This window comes from Geotrypetes seraphini, chromosome 12, assembly GCF_902459505.1.
Source record: "Geotrypetes seraphini chromosome 12, aGeoSer1.1, whole genome shotgun sequence".
Taxonomy (NCBI): domain Eukaryota; kingdom Metazoa; phylum Chordata; class Amphibia; order Gymnophiona; family Dermophiidae; genus Geotrypetes; species Geotrypetes seraphini.
The window spans coordinates 73,844,777-73,866,262 of NC_047095.1; the positions used below are offsets into that span (position 1 = coordinate 73,844,777).

At 45.7% G+C, this 21,486-nt stretch overlaps 1 protein-coding gene across 1 annotated transcript in view; it reads left to right on the forward strand.

Moving 5' to 3' along the window:
* LOC117346131 (G-protein coupled receptor 54-like) overlaps positions 1–21,486 on the forward strand; it is a 76,057-nt gene that overhangs the window by 36,451 nt on the left and 18,120 nt on the right. The window lies entirely within an intron of this gene.

Genomic DNA, 21,486 nt, shown 5'->3' on the forward strand with positions numbered 1-21,486 from the left:
CTGAACTGCAACAAAAAGAACTCCCACAGAATCAATCTTTTTGCCTTCCCCTCCCTAAAACTTTGTCACCTCAAAAGGTTCTTCGACAAAACCTTCGCCTTCCAGGCAGCCAAACAGACTAGCCCAAATTCTGCTCGCATTTATTCCACGCTCAATATCCCTAATCCCATCTCTTCCATTTCTCTCTCCCCTCCCTCAAACGACCCAACTCGCCCGGTCCCCTCCCCCCTCTTTTAGATCTCCCCCATCTCACTAACTCCAATGACCTACTCATTCCCCCCCTCGCATGCCCATCTTTATCACCTCATTGCCTGTAATTATGATCAACTGTAACCATGATCAATTGTAATTTATTGTTAATTTTGTTCCAATACCTTCTTTACTTGTAAAGATAGTTTATTGTAATTTCTTATTAAGTTTTGTTTAATTGATGTGAACCGCCTAGAACTCCTTGGGTATGGCGGTATCTAATATAATAAAATGCTAGGCCGCGCATGTGCACTAAAAAAAACGTGTTCCCTGATCCGTCGCGAAAACACGAGTGCGCATGCGCACGTTTTACGTCATCACCTACTCTCCACCTCGCGCCACCTATCACTGTCATCACCTGCTCTCCACCGATCACTGTTCCTCCTGCACCATGCCACGCCAGGCATGTCCGCAGCCGGCCTCGAGCTCCTGGGGGCCGGCGGCGCTGTGCTGAGGTCCCGCCTCCCGCTTCCACACTACACGGCGCCGCCAGACCCGGCCCTACACTGAGATCCGCGATCGGGTTGCCATGGAAACCCCGCCGCAGCCTCGCAGCTAGGTAGGGGGACAACAATCGTGCTTATGTTCAAGCCGCCGCCACGACTCCCCTCTCGAACCGCACCAGGATCGAGAGAGGAGCTGCGGCGGGGGCTTGAGCATAAGCGCCATTGTTGTCCCCCTACCTAGCCTTAGAGGCTGCGGCGGCCTTCCTCACCCGGCTCACATTGAATCCAAGTAAACAACCGGGGCTGCCTAAAGAAACCGGTGCTTGGCCCGCCAAACAATTCCTGCCGTTGCCGAAATTTGCCCCACCGTTCCTTCCCTTCCTTCATCAGGTACAGTTCAGCTCCGCCTATGTTAAAAGGAGCTGCTTTGAAATTGGAGCCCTGCCGCCACCGTAACACATTCCCTCTGCCGCGGTCCCATATGTCAGAGAAGGGGCAGGACCAAGGCAGAGGGGAACGTGCTACAGCAGTGGCAGGCCTCCGATTTCGACGTGGCTCCTTTTAACATTGGTGGATTCACTGCACCTGATGGAGGGAGGGAAGGAAAGGTGGTTGGGCGCTGTTGAGCCCCTCTTTAGCCTTAGACCCTCTCCTAACTGCTCCCTCCTGTCTCAGACCACTGGAGCACCTGATGGAGGGAGGGAAGGAAAGGTGGTTGTGTGCTGTTGAGCCCCTCTTTAGCCTTAGACCCTCTCCTAACTGCTCCCTCCTGTCTCAGACCACTGGAGCACCTGATGGAGGGAGGGAAGGAAAGGTGGTTGGGCGCTGTTGAGCCTCTCTTTAGCCTTAGACCCTCTCCTAACTGCTCCCTCCTGTCTCAGACCACTGGGGGGAGGTGCCTGTCTTCAGCTGCCGGGATGGAGGGAGGGAAGAAGAAAGAAGGGGCCCTGGCAAGCGAGTTATCAAAAGCCAACCATAGCCTGGGACCCCTACATGATATGAATAATGACCAGACAACAAAAGGTAAGAAAAATAATTTTATTTTCTGTTTTGTGATTACAATATGTCAGATTTGAAATGTGTCTTGAGGGAGGCTTCCGCCGCGGCTTTGGACAGAGGGGTACCATTTTCGTGGGAGCCGGCCTTCGGAGAGGCTTGGGACACGGGGACGGATGCGGGAGGGGCTGCCGCTGCGAAGGGCTTTGGTGGGGGAGCCAGCCAGACCATAAGTGTGGGGACGTTGTAAGCGCGGATTGGTCAAGGAGCCGCCGCTGCTGAAGCTTTGAAATTGCTCTCCCACCGTCACTCCCTCCCACCCCGGCTCTGCCTCTGCCCCTGCCCAGGTTCAAAAGCAGGAGACATCTAGCACCCGTTAATCTAACGGGCTTAAACACTAGTACAAAAATAAAGTTATTATTATTATTATTAAAGATACAATAAATAAAAACTAAATAAATAAGATAGGTACTTGAAAATTCCCTAACTGTCCCAGAGGCTCACAATCTAACTAAAGTACCTGAAGAAACAGTATGAAAAATAAAAATAAAAAGACAGAGATAGAGATAGAGATAGAAATAGAAATGAAATATTCCAACAAGTAATGAATAAATAATTTAAAGATAGAATTAAAATAATAATTAAAGTAAACAAAATAGAGATAAAAATAAGCATAGAGAGAAACAGAAACACTCCAAAAAAGCATCAAGATCATTGACTTGTAATTATTATGATCATTTAACACCAGATCTTAAATGCCTTTCCAGAATACATCATATCCTTATCCCTCTCCATACTCACCTCCATCTCCACCCCAATTCACTTCAACCACCATTCACATTCTATTCTTTAACTGCCGTCAACCCCAGTTCCGATGGCTATCATCTGGGTCCCGAGTTTAAAGGAATCCTGGATAGCAGAAAGTGTAATATTGTTGATATTTCTGGTAGTATAGGTGTTTTGTAGGGTACTAGATGGTTGAATGAAGGAGTTTAGTTGAAGATTGATAAGAAAATGATCTGTCCAAGGGAGAGAGTGAGTTTGGAAGTTTTGAAAGAGATGGTTAATAGCTATTGGACTGGATATCATATCGATTGTATGTCCGGTAGAGTGAGTAGGCAGAGAAAATAGTGGGGTTAGGGAAAGACCAGAAATTAAAGTTAGGAACTCTGCAGTGTTATGTTGATTGGGGAGATTAAAGTGTATATTGAAGTCTCTGAGAATTATAGGATTAGGGTGAGAGATGCTGAAATCCGTGATTGTAGAAATGAGGGCAGTTAGGGAAGATTTTGTAACTGGGGGAGGAAGGTAGATAAGAAGGAAGTTAAGAGGTTGGGTTTTTTTTTTTTTAGAGAGAATTGAAGAGTTTCGACTGGGTGGTTATTGTTTGAAGTGAAAAGACTGGATTGGAGGGGGATAGTAGTATGGTAAATCACTGCAAGGCCACCTCCCTTTTTATTTGGCTGAAGTTGAAATTTTACTTTGTAGTTATTGGGGCATGCTTGGTTAATATTAGCCTCTTCACCTTGAGTTAGCAGAGGATATGTAGATTGTATTGAAGGATTAGATCATGAATTAAATGATGTTTGTTTTTGATGGGAGCGCACATTTAGAAGACCTATATTAATTTTAGGTGATTGGTGTAACGATAAAACTATTGGTTGAGACAGCTGGAGTAGTGGGGATAGTAATGATACATCGAGGCCGATATCCTGTGAGGGTTCGAGAAAGAGGTCGGTGACCCCATATAACTGGGATAGAGGCCATTGGTTTAATATTGTTGTTAGGGAAGGAGAAAGGTGGGAGGGTAGAAGAGTAAAGGGGGACCCTGTTGGTAAAACAGTAAGTGAGGAAGAAGTTTAGTAGGAGAAATAAGATTTTGCCTATTAAGTTGTTAGAAATAGCATCAGAGGAACTTGGAGATAAAGTTTGAAGAAGCTGCATGAAGGAGCACATAAAAGAGCCGGATCTGCTCCTTAAGCGCGCTCCTTTGGCGTGCGCCGCAAAGGAGGTGGTTTGAAGGGGAGGCTACCGGAGTAAATTTGTGGGAGGAGTCATTGGCGCTGCTGCTTTGCGGCGGCAGTCCCCTTTGGGAGCAAGAGAGCCTGTTGGAACCAAAATGACAACACATTAGGAGAGAGCAATAAAATACAGGTAATGAAATTATGTTAAAAAAGAAAAGCAATAGAGACAGAGGAAGTGCTGACATACAAGTATAATGGAACAGATTAACAAAGCAGGAGGAACAGGTACGTTAAGATAGAAGGACCAATAATTAAATAAAAATTTCAAGCTGCTGGTGCAGGAAGTTGTGGTTAGGTGGAGGTAGCTTGACAGGTGCAAATGAAGCTTAGCGTGCGCCGCAAAGGAGGTGGTTTTGAAGGGGAGGCTACCGGAGTAAATTTGTGAGAGCCTGCTTGCTTTGGGAAGTGCTGGTCTCTGTCTTCTGAATCTGGGCTTGCACAGGTCTGCTTCTCTCCCAGGATTCAGGTATGCTGCACCGAGGAGACCTGCTTAAACAGGTCTGGGAGCTCATCCCTCTGAAAAAGGCGCACCACGGACGCCTCATCGCCAGAAGGCGAGAAACCCTATGCCCCGACGTCAGCGGTTGTCGCCTCGGGAGGATCCTGGAAGTCCTAAAAAGGGTCCAGGTCCTCAGCCAGGCCACCATGTTCCTCTGACCACCAATCTGCAACCCAAGGCACCCACAGAATCAATCTTTTTGCCTTCCCCTCCCTAAAACTTTGTCACCTCAAAAGGTTCTTCGACAAAACCTTCGCCTTCCAGGCAGCCAAACAGACTAGCCCAAATTCTGCTCGCATTTATTCCACGCTCAATATCCCTAATCCCATCTCTTCCATTTCTCTCTCCCCTCCCTCAAACGACCCAACTCGCCCGGTCCCCTCCCCCCTCTTTTAGATCTCCCCCATCTCACTAACTCCAATGACCTACTCATTCCCCCCCTCGCATGCCCATCTTTATCACCTCATTGCCTGTAATTATGATCAACTGTAACCATGATCAATTGTAATTTATTGTTAATTTTGTTCCAATACCTTCTTTACTTGTAAAGATAGTTTATTGTAATTTCTTATTAAGTTTTGTTTAATTGATGTGAACCGCCTAGAACTCCTTGGGTATGGCGGTATCTAATATAATAAAATGCTAGGCCGCGCATGTGCACTAAAAAAAACGTGTTCCCTGATCCGTCGCGAAAACACGAGTGCGCATGCGCACGTTTTACGTCATCACCTACTCTCCACCTCGCGCCACCTATCACTGTCATCACCTGCTCTCCACCGATCACTGTTCCTCCTGCACCATGCCACGCCAGGCATGTCCGCAGCCGGCCTCGAGCTCCTGGGGGCCGGCGGCGCTGTGCTGAGGTCCCGCCTCCCGCTTCCACACTACACGGCGCCGCCAGACCCGGCCCTACACTGAGATCCGCGATCGGGTTGCCATGGAAACCCCGCCGCAGCCTCGCAGCTAGGTAGGGGGACAACAATCGTGCTTATGTTCAAGCCGCCGCCACGACTCCCCTCTCGAACCGCACCAGGATCGAGAGAGGAGCTGCGGCGGGGGCTTGAGCATAAGCGCCATTGTTGTCCCCCTACCTAGCCTTAGAGGCTGCGGCGGCCTTCCTCACCCGGCTCACATTGAATCCAAGTAAACAACCGGGGCTGCCTAAAGAAACCGGTGCTTGGCCCGCCAAACAATTCCTGCCGTTGCCGAAATTTGCCCCACCGTTCCTTCCCTTCCTTCATCAGGTACAGTTCAGCTCCGCCTATGTTAAAAGGAGCTGCTTTGAAATTGGAGCCCTGCCGCCACCGTAACACATTCCCTCTGCCGCGGTCCCATATGTCAGAGAAGGGGCAGGACCAAGGCAGAGGGGAACGTGCTACAGCAGTGGCAGGCCTCCGATTTCGACGTGGCTCCTTTTAACATTGGTGGATTCACTGCACCTGATGGAGGGAGGGAAGGAAAGGTGGTTGGGCGCTGTTGAGCCCCTCTTTAGCCTTAGACCCTCTCCTAACTGCTCCCTCCTGTCTCAGACCACTGGAGCACCTGATGGAGGGAGGGAAGGAAAGGTGGTTGTGTGCTGTTGAGCCCCTCTTTAGCCTTAGACCCTCTCCTAACTGCTCCCTCCTGTCTCAGACCACTGGAGCACCTGATGGAGGGAGGGAAGGAAAGGTGGTTGGGCGCTGTTGAGCCTCTCTTTAGCCTTAGACCCTCTCCTAACTGCTCCCTCCTGTCTCAGACCACTGGGGGGAGGTGCCTGTCTTCAGCTGCCGGGATGGAGGGAGGGAAGAAGAAAGAAGGGGCCCTGGCAAGCGAGTTATCAAAAGCCAACCATAGCCTGGGACCCCTACATGATATGAATAATGACCAGACAACAAAAGGTAAGAAAAATAATTTTATTTTCTGTTTTGTGATTACAATATGTCAGATTTGAAATGTGTCTTGAGGGAGGCTTCCGCCGCGGCTTTGGACAGAGGGGTACCATTTTCGTGGGAGCCGGCCTTCGGAGAGGCTTGGGACACGGGGACGGATGCGGGAGGGGCTGCCGCTGCGAAGGGCTTTGGTGGGGGAGCCAGCCAGACCATAAGTGTGGGGACGTTGTAAGCGCGGATTGGTCAAGGAGCCGCCGCTGCTGAAGCTTTGAAATTGCTCTCCCACCGTCACTCCCTCCCACCCCGGCTCTGCCTCTGCCCCTGCCCAGGTTCAAAAGCAGGAGACATCTAGCACCCGTTAATCTAACGGGCTTAAACACTAGTACAAAAATAAAGTTATTATTATTATTATTAAAGATACAATAAATAAAAACTAAATAAATAAGATAGGTACTTGAAAATTCCCTAACTGTCCCAGAGGCTCACAATCTAACTAAAGTACCTGAAGAAACAGTATGAAAAATAAAAATAAAAAGACAGAGATAGAGATAGAGATAGAAATAGAAATGAAATATTCCAACAAGTAATGAATAAATAATTTAAAGATAGAATTAAAATAATAATTAAAGTAAACAAAATAGAGATAAAAATAAGCATAGAGAGAAACAGAAACACTCCAAAAAAGCATCAAGATCATTGACTTGTAATTATTATGATCATTTAACACCAGATCTTAAATGCCTTTCCAGAATACATCATATCCTTATCCCTCTCCATACTCACCTCCATCTCCACCCCAATTCACTTCAACCACCATTCACATTCTATTCTTTAACTGCCGTCAACCCCAGTTCCGATGGCTATCATCTGGGTCCCGAGTTTAAAGGAATCCTGGATAGCAGAAAGTGTAATATTGTTGATATTTCTGGTAGTATAGGTGTTTTGTAGGGTACTAGATGGTTGAATGAAGGAGTTTAGTTGAAGATTGATAAGAAAATGATCTGTCCAAGGGAGAGAGTGAGTTTGGAAGTTTTGAAAGAGATGGTTAATAGCTATTGGACTGGATATCATATCGATTGTATGTCCGGTAGAGTGAGTAGGCAGAGAAAATAGTGGGGTTAGGGAAAGACCAGAAATTAAAGTTAGGAACTCTGCAGTGTTATGTTGATTGGGGAGATTAAAGTGTATATTGAAGTCTCTGAGAATTATAGGATTAGGGTGAGAGATGCTGAAATCCGTGATTGTAGAAATGAGGGCAGTTAGGGAAGATTTTGTAACTGGGGGAGGAAGGTAGATAAGAAGGAAGTTAAGAGGTTGGGTTTTTTTTTTTTTAGAGAGAATTGAAGAGTTTCGACTGGGTGGTTATTGTTTGAAGTGAAAAGACTGGATTGGAGGGGGATAGTAGTATGGTAAATCACTGCAAGGCCACCTCCCTTTTTATTTGGCTGAAGTTGAAATTTTACTTTGTAGTTATTGGGGCATGCTTGGTTAATATTAGCCTCTTCACCTTGAGTTAGCAGAGGATATGTAGATTGTATTGAAGGATTAGATCATGAATTAAATGATGTTTGTTTTTGATGGGAGCGCACATTTAGAAGACCTATATTAATTTTAGGTGATTGGTGTAACGATAAAACTATTGGTTGAGACAGCTGGAGTAGTGGGGATAGTAATGATACATCGAGGCCGATATCCTGTGAGGGTTCGAGAAAGAGGTCGGTGACCCCATATAACTGGGATAGAGGCCATTGGTTTAATATTGTTGTTAGGGAAGGAGAAAGGTGGGAGGGTAGAAGAGTAAAGGGGGACCCTGTTGGTAAAACAGTAAGTGAGGAAGAAGTTTAGTAGGAGAAATAAGATTTTGCCTATTAAGTTGTTAGAAATAGCATCAGAGGAACTTGGAGATAAAGTTTGAAGAAGCTGCATGAAGGAGCACATAAAAGAGCCGGATCTGCTCCTTAAGCGCGCTCCTTTGGCGTGCGCCGCAAAGGAGGTGGTTTGAAGGGGAGGCTACCGGAGTAAATTTGTGGGAGGAGTCATTGGCGCTGCTGCTTTGCGGCGGCAGTCCCCTTTGGGAGCAAGAGAGCCTGTTGGAACCAAAATGACAACACATTAGGAGAGAGCAATAAAATACAGGTAATGAAATTATGTTAAAAAAGAAAAGCAATAGAGACAGAGGAAGTGCTGACATACAAGTATAATGGAACAGATTAACAAAGCAGGAGGAACAGGTACGTTAAGATAGAAGGACCAATAATTAAATAAAAATTTCAAGCTGCTGGTGCAGGAAGTTGTGGTTAGGTGGAGGTAGCTTGACAGGTGCAAATGAAGCTTAGCGTGCGCCGCAAAGGAGGTGGTTTTGAAGGGGAGGCTACCGGAGTAAATTTGTGAGAGCCTGCTTGCTTTGGGAAGTGCTGGTCTCTGTCTTCTGAATCTGGGCTTGCACAGGTCTGCTTCTCTCCCAGGATTCAGGTATGCTGCACCGAGGAGACCTGCTTAAACAGGTCTGGGAGCTCATCCCTCTGAAAAAGGCGCACCACGGACGCCTCATCGCCAGAAGGCGAGAAACCCTATGCCCCGACGTCAGCGGTTGTCGCCTCGGGAGGATCCTGGAAGTCCTAAAAAGGGTCCAGGTCCTCAGCCAGGCCACCATGTTCCTCTGACCACCAATCTGCAACCCAAGGCACCCACTGGTGCTTGGATGAGGGAGGAGGAAGAGGAGACGCCAAAGGAGAAGAGGGAGGCAAAGCCACAGGGGGTGCGGAGTGAACCCCCCCAAAACTCCCCTGGCACACTTGGGACCCCCAGCCACCTGAAAATAGGCTCTGCCTATAGAAAAATGTAAATCAGGGGGAAAAAACCCCCCGGCGGTCCCATGGGACTCCCTGCCACAGCAGGGAACCCAGCTGAAACCTGCCCCTGTGTTTCCAATACAGGGGGAAGGTCACCTGAGGTTTCAGACAAAATGGAGGGGCCAGAGAAAATTGTGAAGTTCACACCAAAAACAACCCCTCCTGGGCCTGTAGCGGCTGGGAAGCATGAACAGTCCCAGCCACTAAAGCAGGCAAGCTGACATCAGCTGTTAAAAAATCAGCTGAGAGGGAATATTTTGTACCCTGACCGTCGGCGGTCAAGGGAATCTCTCTGTGGGCGGTGGAAGAAGACCGGGCCTCCCCACTGCTCCCTGCCAACTCGCGAGGCACTATCGGCGGGGAGCTCTGGACGCATGCAGCTGCTGCTGACAGAGCTCCACCACCGTACAGACCTGACCAGCAGATTTCAGGTTGGCTGTGAGTGCCTCGAGTCTGGACCAAATTGTGCCCCACTCCCCCTGAGAAGGGCTCAATTGCTCCATACGCAACCTAACTAGAAGAAAAGTGCCGGTTAGTCCAAAAATACAGTAAAGTGAAAGGGAAGCAACCCTTCAGACCGGCACTGCCTCGGGATTTTTTTTTAAACAGAACAAACTTCACAGGCTCTCTATATGCCTTTGCTTGACTTAGGGGGCAAGGCTTACTGCTGAGGCTCCTCTAAAAAAAATGGGAGGTGGAGGAAATGGGGGAAGGGACCCCACTTGAGACCCACTCGGTTCGACACCCCCGAGGTTGGATGGACCCCCAAACAGGGCCCACCCAAGCTCAATCCAGCCAAAAACAGGGACTAGAAATCCCTAAACAAATTCTAACAGCCCTACCAAGGGAGATGGGTACAGCTCACTCAAAACCTGCTGGAGACTGAAAGAAGACTGATAGGAATAGGGGAAGGTATCTCTTATGTAGTATTCCACAGTTTTGTTTTCAGTCTCTACCTGCTGGTCATGATTGGATATATACCCACTTGTAAAGATTAACCTTTACCAGTCTGGAGAGTGCTAAAGAATTGTGAGATTTAAAGAAATTGTATGGTATGGTATATCTTTTCAATATACAGTATACCTTTTTCTGAACCATGCTCTTTTGAGTGACTGTCGGCTTCTTCCCAGCTACTCTATCTCCTTTTTAAATGTTGATGCCAGTAGCTTGGTTCTACCCTAGTTAAGGTGGAGCCTATCTTTGTGAAATAGGTTCCCCCTTCCCCAGAATGTCACCCAGTTCCTATCAAATTTAAAACCCTCCTTCCTGCTCCCTCCACCCTGGAGCTCTGCCTGTCTCTTGAGCCCTGTGTGTGGAACAGGGAGCACTTCTGAAAATGCTACCCTAGAGATTCTGGATTTTAGCTTCCTACTTAAGAGCCTAAATCTGGTTTCTAGAACCTCCTGCCCACATCATTGGTACCCTACATAAACCAAGACAGCAGGCTCCCCTCGAGCATTGTCTAGAATCTTATTTAGGTGAAACATGAGGTCCACCATCTTTGCACCAGTAGGCAAGTGATTAAGCAGTCTTCACATCAAGCAGCCACCCAGCTCTCTACATGCTTACAATGGCCATCCTACCTCGTCCCTCCCTGGAGACACAACTTGGTAGAAAAAGATATTGCATCTACTGGTGGACAGGTTCCTTCTTCACCAGAGTAATGCTTCCAAGGCAGCATAGGGGCTGCCAGACTGGAGGTAGGATTTCTCTACCACATCTCAGTAGGTCTCCTCTATGTACCTCCTCCAAGTCTGCTACTCTAGCCTCTAGAGATTGGACCATTCCCTGAGTTCCAGGAGCTCTTATCACTGAACACACACATAAGACCTCTCACCAACTGGGAGATATTCAAACAGTGCAGAAGACTGGGAAGCCCCCATCTCACTGCTGGACTGGTGCCTGCATTTTAATATTGGTGATTTCTGTCTTACGTTGCTAAGGGAGTGGGAATATGCACAGTAAGGTCCCCTAAGATTGCTAGCTATATGTTAAGCTTTGGTAATATTTACTTATTACATAGCATAAATTTTAATTTATATATCACATAAGTCTTGCGGTTCTATGCAATTTAAAAAAAGAGGAAAAACTGAGCAGTGTCAACGAGTTACAATAAGACTCTGGAAGGAGATTAGCAGCGGAGTTACAAAGATGGTTGACAGGATGGATTTAGAAAGAGGTAGAAAGATTTGTGCCAAGGTTCAGAAGTAATCCGATTAAGAAGAGCATAACATCAATTAGAGTTCTAAGATTTTAGAATATCCAGCAGTGGGTCTCCTGAAGCAGACAACGAAACGGGGCCACGTAGGGACCCCCTAAACCACATTCAAAAGATAAGTGAATACAGTGGTGGCAGTGTGTTTGCAAAATTAGAGAAGATAAAAAATATTTTTCTGCAAGTGATAAGGACTTTAAATAATAATTTTTTGTATTTGAGTCTTGAAGTGTGACCTGGACTTGTGAAGTTGCAATGACTGGAAGATGAACTCTTCTCAGGGAGGTTTAACAGCTTATTTTCACATAGTCATTTGGGTCACATTTTGTAGACTAGTCTTTACTGAAGCCAGTCTTTTTTGATATAACCATAGCCCTTGCCTGGCTTTTTTGGTCTTTTGACATTTTCAACCCTGACTTATTCACAAGGAAACAAGGTTCAGAAGTAGGCTGATGAGCCTTACAAAGGAGGCAGAGCTGTCATGACAAACTAGGTTAGCTTTCGAGAGCGTCTGCTAAATTTCGGGAAAAGCTGTTTTTAGGAGCTTCCTACAGTGCATATAGGAGGCTGATGCTTTGACCAGTTGTTGTTATGTTCTTGGCAGCTTCCCATCTAAGGATCTAGATGACTGTATTTCTAAGAGCTAATTACTTGCTAATAGAGATGCCCTCATTACTTTTGTAGCTTTCTAATTGGTACCAGGGCATATAAATCAGAAATAAGGCCAGGGATGGGCAGGGAATTAGTCTAAAATGAGGGTTTATATTGCTGCTATAGCAATTTTTAAAAAGCCCCTTTAAATGCTAGCCTAGAAACTGTAGCAGAGACTTTCTATGCTAAGATAAATCTAGCCCTTAAACTCCCATGCTAGTATTTAAAATCAAATCCCTGAGCTTACTTATTTGAGTCCGTCTTTTCCCAAGTTTGCAAGCAATGTCCCATTGAAGCTTTACCAGTGACAATCTCTGTCTCTGGAAGTCCTCTCACAGCACTTTTTCTGATATTTGACTAGGAGGGGTGTATGTCATTCATTCTAGATTGTAGTCAAGATTTCTTTTCCAAATGTAACGTCCTCTTTCAGGGTGGCTCTGGGTCCAGGGCCTGACTTGGCAGGAGTCCCCCAAAGGTAGTCTGACAGTCCCTCACTCGGTTAGCGCTTGGTGCCTTCACCTGGGGAAAAGAAGTGTTAACACGTGGGTGGGTTCACCCTCTTCTCACCCCAGGAAAAATCCAAGGTTGGCTAATAAACAGGTTTATTTGAACTATATATGTAGGCCTAGTCATAAAACCATTTTTCCATCAACATAGCAAACGTGCTAAACAAATACTTCTGTTCGGTGTTCACAGAAGAAAATCCTAAAGGACTGAGATTGTCTGTCAAAGTAAAGCAAGAAAATGGAGTAGATTCTGCGCCGTTCATGGAGGAGAGTTTTTAATAGGATCTTCCAGAACCTCTCTGAGCTCCCTCAGTATCCTGGGATGGATCCCGTCCAGTCCCATCGCTTTGTCCACCATCAGTTTTTCAAGTTGCTCATAAAGACTTGTTCAACAAATCTCTGGAGACGGGAGTGGTTCCTGGGGATTGGAGGAGAGCAGATGTGGTCCCTATTCACAAAAGTGGTCACAGGGATGAAGCGGGAAACTACAGGCCAGTAAGCCTCACTTCGGTTGTTGGAAAAATAATGGAAGTGTTGCTGAAAGAAAGGATAGTGAACTTCCTAGAATCTAATGGGTTACAGGATCCAAGGCAACATGGCTTTACTAACGGTAAATCTTGTCAAACTAACCTGATTGAATTTTTTGATTGGGAGACCGGTGAGCTGTATTGAGGACATATGCTAGATGTAATTTACTTCTATTTCAGCAAAGCCTTTGATATGGTTCCTCATAGGAGGCTCCTGAACAAACTTGAAGGGCTGAAGTTAGGACCCAAAGTGGTGAACTGGGTTAGAAACTGGCTGTCAGACAGAAGCCAGAGGGTGGTGGTTAATGGAAGTCGCTCGAAGGAAGGAAAGGTGAGTAGTGGAGTCCCTCGGGTTCGATGCTGGGGCCAATCCTGTTCAATATGTTTGTGAGTGACATTGCTGAAGGGTTAGAAGGAAAAGTTTGTCTATTTGTGGATGATACTAAGATTTGTAACAGAGTAGACACCGAAGAGGGAGCGGAAAATATGAAAAAGGATCTGCAAAAGTTAGAGGAATGGTCTGTCTGGAAACTAAAATTCAATGCGAAGAAATGCAGAGTAATGCACTTGGGGATTAATAATCAGAAGGAACCGTATATGCTGGAAGGCGAGAAGCTGATATGCATGGACGGGGAGAAGGACCTTGGGGTTATAGTGTCTGAAGATCTAAAGGCGAATAAACAGTGTGAAAAGGTGGTGGCTGCTGCTGGAAGAATGCTGGGCTCTATAAAGAGAGGTGTAGCCAGTAGAAGAAAGAAGGTGTTGATGCCCCGGTGAGGCCCCACTTGGAATATTGTGTTCAGTTTTGGAGACCATATCTGGCAAAGTCCGTAAGAAGACTTGAAGCGGTCCAGAGGAGGGTGATGAAAATGATAGGAGACTTGCGCCAGAAGACGTATGAGGAGAGACTGGAAGCCCTGAATATGTATACCCTAGAGCAGGGGTGCCCAACGCGTCGATCGCGATCGACCAGTAGCTCAGGAAGGCAACGCGAGTCGATCGCGGAGCCTATCCCGGGCTCTGTGATAGACTCGTGTTGCCGTCCTGATCTACGGGCCGATCAGCCTTCCTCTCCAGTGTTCTTTCTCCCTAGGGCCTTTTAGCTGGGTGATCCGCCCAGCTGTCATCTGCCGCTGCTGAACAAAAATCCGGCTTGGAGATTTCAGCCCGTAGCGAACTTATGCTCCGGGCTCTAACGTGTGCGTGCCGGCTTCTCTTCTCTTCCCTCCGAAACCGGAAGTTATGTCCGGGGGGGGAGGGGAGAAGGGAAGCCGGCGCGCACATGTTGAGAGCCCTGAAGCAAGCGTTCGCTATGGGCTAATGCGGGAGACAAGCATTTGTTCTTCTTCCTGCCGGGTCCTGCCTACTTTCTGTTTCCGCGAAGGCAGGACCCGGCAGCATTTCCCCTAATAGGTCGATCGCGATCTTGGGCTGATCAGCCTTCCTCTTCCCGATGGCAGAATTGACGTCAGGGAGAGGAATGCTGGTTGGCCGAAGCAGGGAGAGCTTGGGGCCTGTTATTGGTGGCGTTTGGGTCCTGGTCCCCGATGGCAATGGCAGTGGCAGTGGCTTGGGGGAGGGCAGGGAGAAAGAAAGAAAAAGGGCAGGCAGGGAGACAGAAGGAAAGAAGAGAAACAGAAAAAAAAATGAAAGGGAGGCAGAGAGAAAGAAAGGGCAGGGAAGAGGAAGGAAAAGTTGGGGGGAAGGAATGAGGTCTGGAGGAGAAGAAGCATACAGGCTAAAAGAAGGGAAGAAAGATTGTATGCACAGTCAGAAGAAGAAAGTGCAACCAGAGACTCATGAAATCACCAGACAAGGTAGGGAAAATGATTTTATTTTAAATTTAGTGATCAAAATGTGTCTGAATTTATATCTGCTGTCTATATTTTACACTAAGGTCCCCTTTTACTAAACCGCAATAGAGGTTTTTAGCGCAGGGAGCCTAGGAGTGTCGAGAGCAGCGCTGGGCATTCAGCGCAGCTCCCTGCACTAAAAACTGCTAACGTGGTTTAGTAAAAAGGGAGGGAGTATATTTGTCTATTTTTGTATGGTTGTTACTGAAGTGATAGTGCATAGAGTCATCTGCTTTGACCTCTTTGAAAACCCTGGAATAGGAATGATGATTAACATTTTCTATGCGTACAGTGTGCGTTGTGTTTTTTTAAAATTTTATTGTTGGTAGATCATTGTGACTTGGTCATTTAAAAAGTAGCTCGCAAGCCCAAAAAGTGTGGGCACCCCTGCCCTAGAGGAAAGGAGGGACAGGGGAGATATGATTCAGACTTTCAAATACTTGCAGGGTATTAACATAGAACAAAATTTTGTCCAGAGAAAGGAAAATGGTAAAAACCAGAGGACATAATTTGAGGTTGAGGGGTGGTAGATTCAAGAGCAATGTTAGGAAATTCTACTTTACAGAGAGGGTGGTGGATGCCTGGAATGCGCTCCCGAGAGAGGTGACGGAGTTCAAAGAAGCATGGGATGAACACAGAGGATGTAGAATCAGAAAATAATAGTAAATATTGAACTAAGGCCAGTACTGGCAGACTTGCACGATCTGTGTCTATATATGGCCATTTGGGGGAGGATGGGCTGGGGAGGGCTTCAATGTCTGGGAGGGTGTAGATGGGCTGGAGTGAATTTTGACAGAGATTTTGGCAGTTGGAACCCAAGCACAATACTGAGTAGAGGTTTGGATTCTTGCCCAGAAATAGCTAAGAGGAAAAAATTTAAAAAACTTAAATTGAATCAGGAAGAGCAGACTGGATGGACCATTCGGGTCTTTATCTGCCGTCATCTACTATGTTACTATGTTACTTAAAGCAATACTTATGCAGTTAAACCAACAGCATTAGGCTATATTTCAGATATCCAAACCCATTAACTTTTTGAACCTTTTAACTTTCAGTTCTATTTCAGTCTCTTGAACCTCTACACCTCTTCCAGTTCCTCCCAAATTTCTCACTTCAGTCTCATAGACTGCTCTCTATGTGGGAAACCTTGTTACTGGCTATTACAGAGCTTTTATTAAAGCTGATATTCTGTGCACCAGTAGAGGCGCTCCTTGAGATCAGTTGCCCTTGGGAGCCCCCTTGGGGGCTGAAGAAAGAAGACCAGCAGACCATAGGAGCTAAGCTCAAGGCAAGCAGCCTTTGGAAGCAGCTCAGTGCAGTGCAGAAGAAAAGGGCCAGCAGAGGCACTATCGATGCCTAAGGGCCCAGAAGAGCGGAGGCAGCCCTCTAAGAAGGAGCCATTACTGGTGGTTGCAGTGCCCTCTTGAGGACTGTTATCTAGACCCCAGTAGGAAACTACTTCAGAGGCTCCTCTTTGAGACTGGGGAGTCTACTGGGGTGCGATCAGCACAGGTAGCCCAACTCAGGGACCAGGCTACTGGGGTGCAATCAACACTAGAAGCCCAACAGAGGAACCAGGCTACCAGAATGCAATCGGCACTAATAGTCCAACAGAGGAACCAGGCTACCAGGGTGCAATCAACACTAGAAGCCCAACAGAGGAACCAGGCTACCAGAGTGCAATCGGCACTAATAGTCCAACAGAGGAACCAGGCTACCAGGGTGCAATTGGCACCAGTAGCCCAACAGAGGCACCAGGCTACTGGGGGTGCAATTGGCACCAGAGCCCAAAGAAGGAAGAAGCCCCCTTGGAACAGTCAGCTAAGAGGGAGAGCATTTGGGAGGGCAGCAGCCCTCAGATCTCCAAGGAGAGCAACCAGCAGGTTCAACTGGCCTAGAAAGACAGCAGCTACCTATCCCTGAGAGCTTCCTCAGATGGGTGAGATCTTAGAGACCGGGTGAGAGGAGGGATTTAAGCATACAGCCACATCCACCAAGTTTCCAAGATTATTTATAGTTTGATATACCCATCATCGACATGTATCCGATCTGTACAATGCTCTTCTCAGTTTATATCCTGACATTCATTTGGGCTGGCAAGCTTTAGTCCCATTCAAGAAATAATCTCTTAAGATATAACGGTCTTCCCAAATGTCTGTGTGTTCATCCCTCAATGCATGACCTCTGCTAAATAACTATGTGAACTGGATGCAATTCTCCTGCATCTTCAACAGCTGGCAGTCATAACTGCTCCCATTCAGTTCATTGTAAACAATACCTGCTGACTTTATATACACTATACTCAAATATTTTCTTCTTTTTAAGCTCTGTCAGAAACACACCCTAGTGGAGGGTTCCATAAACATAATAATAAAAAAAAGCATGAAATTTAATTTACTCTTTGGGGATTTTGCCAGGTATTTGTGACTGAACTGGCCACTGCTGGAAATAGGATACTGGACTTGCTGGAACATTGGTCAAGCCCAGTGCAGCAATGCTTATGTACTTAAGCAGAGTGCAAATTCTACCATGTTTCCCTGAAAATAAGACAGTGTCTTATATTCATTTGGGGCCCAAAAAAGACACTAGGTCTTATTTTCAGGTAGGGCTTATTTTTCATGTACACGATCATCTCTCCCTTCCTCTCCTTCACCCCAATTCTTCCTCTTTGCTTTCCACCACATGTGCAACATCTTTCCTCACCTCTCACCCATCCCCTTGTGCCTTCCCTCTGCAGCATCTTTCTATCCCTCCATCCCTTTCATCCCCCTGTGCAGCAGAACCCTTTGCCCGCTTCCATCCCTCATGCAGCAGAACCCTTGAGCACCTGCCTACCTATAAAGCTAGGCCTGAGGAAACAATTTGTAAAGGCTTTGAATAAAGATGGTTTATTTATTTAAAAATTTATATACTGCATATATTAATATGTGGTTTACATATCACATACATTGTGCATTGAATACGTGGAGGGGCATAATCAAAAGTGTGCTTAAGTTTGAGGTTGGACGTTTTGTGCAAGACATCCATAAACCCAGCAGGAAAAATGTCCATTTTCAAAGCTGCCAAACGTCTCGCTTTTATTTTTGAAAATGAACAAGGTATAAGTTTTGGCCCTTAGGACATCTACCTCTTTTGCCCATTTTCAACAGTAAAAACATACAAAAGCAAGTTTTGTAGACATACCCACCAACTACCTTTTTTTTTTTCTTCACTCTTTGGGTGGTGAGAGGGAGTCGTGACCACTGGGGGAGTAAGGGAGGTGGTCATGCCTTAAATCCTCCAGTGGTCTTCTTGTCAGTTTGGGCACCTTTGTGGAACTTAGACGCAACTCAAACAGGTCTAACTGCCAGCGTCTGAGTTCCCTCTAGGAAAGCTTTGATTATGGCTGGGGTATGTCCAGGTTGAAGCCCGCCCGATTCCCACCCATAACACACCCCTTTGCTCTCTGGATGCAAAGCAGTTTAGAAGTGCTGCGGCACATCCAGAAAGTTGGTTTTGATTATTGGCACTTGGACGTCCAAGTGCTGACTTAGGCTAGTTTTTGGACATTTTAAAGCAGGGGTGTCCAATGTCGGTCCTCAAGGGCCACAGTCCAGTCGGGTTTTCAGGATTTCCCCAATGAATATACATGAGGTCTATTTGCATGCACTGCTTTCATTGAATGCTAATAGATCTCATGCATATTCACTGGGGAAATCCTGAAAACCCGACTGGACTGCGGCCCTCGAGGATCGACATTGGACACCCCTGTTTTAAAGTTTTGTTTGAGCCCCATAGTGCATATTACCTGGACTAGAGAATGACACGGGGAAAAATTCTGTCTCTGTCACCGCCCTGTCCCCACCGTCCCTTTCACTGCCCAATCCCATCCATACAAGCCTCAGAACTGCAATATTTAGCTTATTCTTTCCTTATAAATCAAAATTCTGGCTGCTGAACTAGAGAAAGAGATGTTCAGCTGGCAGGGCTTTGTTTATAAATTTTTATCAACACAACTAATATACTACTTTATCCTAAAGCAAAAATAAAGAAAATAAATAGAATTTTTTTTTCTACCTTTGTTGTCTGGTTTCTGCTTTCCTCATCTTCTCATTCAATTCCTTCCATCCACTGTCTGTCTTCTGTCAGCGACTTCCATTTGCTCTGTTACTGTGCCTCTCCCTTCAACTCTCCCCAAATTGGTCTGGTACCCATCTTCTTCCCTCCGCTCCCCCATAGTCTGGCAATTCTGTCTTCCCCATTTCCCTTCCAGCGCCTTCTCCCCACCCTTCCCTCTCGCCACCTCACCACCCTTCAGCACCCCCGGAAGTTGCGTCAGAGGAGAAGCTTCCGCCCACACATACGCGACTGTAGGCAGGCTCAGCCAGTTTGAGCATCTAACTTTACTAACGTGCCACAAAGGTAAGGGGGAGGGAGATAGATTCAGTAGATAGAAAGGAGGGAGGGGGCTGTGTGTGATCAGTGACTGTGCACGTTCCCTCCCTTAACTGCGGGGACAAGGCCATGCCCGTGCCTGCAGTGAGCACTTCCCCCCCTCCACCATTTCGGCAGGCTAGCTGCGGGTAACAGCCACCGTGTCATTCTCTAACCTGGACATACCATGAAAAACTGAAGGCAGGAAGTTTCAATGGTCCACACATCAGACAACTTATAAATGACCCACATTTCATAGCATCAATGAATGAAATCGAATCATCGAATCTCCATTTGTTCATTGTGAAAAACTTTGACAACAAGGTTGCAGACGACTACACACAATTAGTAGAGGATATGCTCTCTCATTTCAACAGGCTTGGCTGTAACATGAGTGTTAAAGTCCATTATCGGCACTTTCATAGAACCTTGGTGACTTAAGCGAAGAGCAAGGGGAAAGATTTTGCCATGACATAAAAACAATGGAAGCCACATACCAAGGAAAATGGAATGCACACATGATGGCAGACCATTGTTGGAATCTTATGCAGGATTGTTCTGGCAGATCCCAGTCTCGGAAGTCTTACAAAAGGAGCTTCTTGTGTGTCGAATGATTGGAAAGTTTGTATCATAAACTTGTTCTTTTGGTATGAAATAAGTAGATTTTCATGGTGTACAATTTTTTTTAATGTTTCCTTCATGCTTAAAAGATATTAATTTAAATATTACATTAGATTTGTTATTATGACACATGAGAGGAGTAGAAAATCTCACGCCCTATTTACGTTCCCTTCAGCAAAGGGCTGCAAAAGTAAGAGACATCGTGAGCATTGTCTTTCTTATCAGGCTGCTTCTTATGACAAAGATTTCCGTCCATTGTTGATTAGATCTATATCTTATAAGCATTAGAAAACTTCTGAAGCCTTTTCTTTTCTCCAAATTTTTGGCTAACTAAATCTCTTTGCATCACATTATTTCTGTATTTTCCCATAGCATATAATCTTTTGTTAACCACATTGAACTACTGGTTATGCAGTCTAGAAATCTGCTATTATGTTATGTTAAAATATCCTGATTTTTTAATAGACATGAAGAGTGGTATATGGCATACCTTCTGTATCTCAAAAACTAGGGAAAAAATGGTGCCATTTATGGAATCAGCAGGTCAAATATACCCAGAAACAGGTCTCTAATATTTGAGGCACCAAAATTAGTGTTGGCAAATGTAATGAATGGATTTCTAGTAATATTAAAACAGCTGTTTATATCCAAGAATTAAAAAGTAACATATGAGAGTAAATCAAAAAGTAAAAGCAAAATGCATTTAATACCTTTAATAGAAGTAACTGTGAGCAATTGAACATACCACTTTTCCACATAGTCCCCCCATGGAAGATGATACATTTGTTGTATCATTCAACTAGCTGCTACATTCCTGCAGAGAAGTTGTTTTTCGGCTGCTCCTGAATCCAGGCGAGCACTGCTTCCTTTATTTCATCATGCTTTATCCTTTGCTCTCTGGGTCACAGTGATGCACCCTTGTCTTGTCGCCAGAGATGATTCTCTCCAGAATACGGCTCTTCTTCATATCTTCTCAGGAACTGGGTCACAATCTCCACACACACTGTTGTGCAGATCTGTAAGCTGTTTGGGAACCCATCATGCCCAGACTTTCCTATATCCCATGCATTATAGCAAATGCAGATCCATTTCTGATATTGGTCTTCTCTAATCAAGGCCTGACAATGTGCTCTTGTGTGCATGATAATGATGAGTGACCAGCACGACCTTCATCCATTACACCTGTTCTTCCTGCTTTAAACTGTTTTATCCTCTCATAAACCTTTCATTGATTCATGATGCTATGCCCAGAGTCAATATCTGATGGTGAATTTCCACAGGTTTCACTCCCTCTGCCCAAAGAAAGTGCACTGTTGCACATTGCTTCTTGATGGTGCAATCTTGCAATGAAGTGTCCATGTTTCTGACCTTGTGGTTGCCACATGACTAAAGGCCGAGTGTCACACTGTATGTGGACAAACTATCCAACAGGCATAGTATGAATACATATGTTGCATTTCACTAGCTCTGTTCTGGTTATCACATAATTTAACAATTGCCTTTAATTTTTGATTCACCTTCGTATTACTTTCATTAAACAAGTAAGAAGTAACTGCTTCTTTCTTGAACACGCTTCATTATGTACCCAATTGTGTACCGAGGTCATCTGATTTGCAACAATTGACTACAGCTTTCCTGAGTCTGTTCCATTACGCTGTTGCTGCAAAAGCTTAATCATTTGCAGGTCCTATTAAATGAAGTGCCTCTGTGACTGCAGCTACTTCAGGATTTGGGGAATTTTATGAAACAACGGAAAGACTTTTTTT